This window comes from Arachis ipaensis, chromosome B9 (genome assembly GCF_059453495.1).
Source record: "Arachis ipaensis isolate K30076 ecotype BB chromosome B9, ASM5945349v1, whole genome shotgun sequence".
NCBI lineage: Eukaryota > Viridiplantae > Streptophyta > Magnoliopsida > Fabales > Fabaceae > Arachis > Arachis ipaensis.
Window position 1 is genome coordinate 32,557,387 of NC_142444.1, and position 1,921 is coordinate 32,559,307.

General features: G+C 43.9%; 1 non-coding gene across 1 annotated transcript; it reads left to right on the forward strand.

Annotated features, from left to right (window-relative positions):
- Positions 1–1,434: 1,434 nt before the first annotated feature.
- LOC148544217 (small nucleolar RNA R71) lies at positions 1,435–1,541 on the forward strand. The gene has a single exon (XR_015900232.1). It is a non-coding gene; the product is annotated as a small nucleolar RNA R71 (small nucleolar RNA).
- The last annotated feature ends 380 nt before the right edge of the window (positions 1,542–1,921 follow it).

Consider the following 1,921-nt stretch of genomic DNA (forward strand, 5'->3'; position numbering starts at 1 on the left):
AACCACTCCAATTGCTTATTTTTGAGTTTTGTCCGCCAGCCTGATGACTACGTCTGTGGGCATCAGCTCATTGATTTGCAGCCTCTTCATAAGGGATAAAGGCATTAAGTTGATGCTTGCTCCCAGATCACAGAGTCCTTTGTCAAACATTGTTTCTCCTATGGCACAGGGGATGTGAAAACTCCCTGGGTCCTTCCTTTTTGTAGGCAGCTCTGGTTGAATGAGAGCACTGCACTCCTTGTTCATCACTATGGTTTGTCCTCTCTTGAGTGAGCTTTTTCTGGTCAGCAGCTCCTTCATATACTTGATGTATGAGGGCATTTGTTGGAGGGCCTTGTTGAATGGGATGTTTACATGGAGAGATGCAAATATGTCAAGAAACCTTGAGTATATTCTCTTCTCTACACCACCATTGAGTAATTGAGGAAAGGGTGCATAGAGTCTCAGCAGCTCCTTCTGTGTAATTGTGGTTTCTTGATGATTCTCTTCCTGCTTTCCTACTGATGTATCTTTAGGTTGTTCTGATGGTTTGTTCGGCTCTTCCTCAGTCTCCTTATCACTTATAGTAACCATCTTGCAATCTTCCCATCTGACATTCTTTGCTTCACCTCTCAGATTTTTCTCTGTGTCACTTGGGAAGCTATCAGTAGGTTGGGGAATCTTCTCAGATAGGTATCCCACTTGAAATTCCAGCCTCTTGATGGTGTCTCCCTGATTCTTGATATTGGCTCGCACCTCCTCTTTGAACACCTTGTTATCTTGAATCTCCTTGCATATGCCTTCAAGTAGGGTTTCAATCCTGGAGAGTCTATCTTCAGATGATGGTGAGTTGAGATTGGAGGGTGAGAAGGGCCATTTTGACTTTGGTATGGATGTTGAGGTGTGTTGTTAGGTGGGTGCTGATATGATCTCTGTGTGGAATGTTGGTGAGTTGCATTGTTGCTGGGGTTGTAGTGTCTCTGATCTTGGCCTTGATCCTGTTGATTTTCCCACCTAAAGTTTGGGTGGTTCCTCTAACCAGGATTATATGTTTTGGAGTATGGGTCATGGTGCTGCCTGGGTGAATTTCCAATGTAGTTGGCTTGTTCCTGATCACCCTCTGTCTCTTCATTCACTCCTTCTTGAGTTGCTGCTGAAGTGGTGATTGCTGCTACTTGATTCCTCTCCATCTTCTTGGTGAGGTCAGCTAATTGCTTGGTAATCATCTTGTTTTGAGCTAGCAGTGCATCCACGTTGTTCAACTCCATCACTCCTCTAGTGTTGCCTCTTTCAGAAGCATAAAAATAGTCATTCTCAGCTACAGTCTCAATGACATCTATGGCTTTTTCAATGGTCTTCTTCTTATTCAGAGATCCCCCGGATGAGTAGTCTACTGCCTTCTTTGATTCATATGAAAGACCTTCATAGAAAATGTGCAACTGCACCCATTCATTGAACATATCTGGCGGGCATCTTCTTGTCAGGTCCTTAAACCTCTCCCATGCTTCATATAGAGTCTCACCATCTTGCTGCCTAAAGGTTTGTACCTCAGCTCTTAACCTATTGATCCGTTGAGGAGGATAGAATCTTGCCAAGAATTTGTTCACCACATCTTCTCAAGTTGCTAAACTCTCCTTTGGAAAGGATTCCAGCCATTTAAATGCTTTGTCCTTGAGTGAGAAAGGGAACAGAAGTAGTCTATAGGTGTCAGGATGAACACCATTAGACTTCACAGTATCGCATATCCTCAGGAAGGTGGTTAGATGTTGATTGGGGTCTTCTTGGACACTTCCTCCGAATGAACAATTGTTCTGAACAAGGGTGATGAGCTGTGGCTTTAGTTCAAAGTTGTTGGCATGTATGGTTGGCCTTTGGATGCTACTCCCACAGTTTCCTGGGTTTGGGTTGATGTAAGAACCCAGAACTCTTCTCTCTTGCCCAG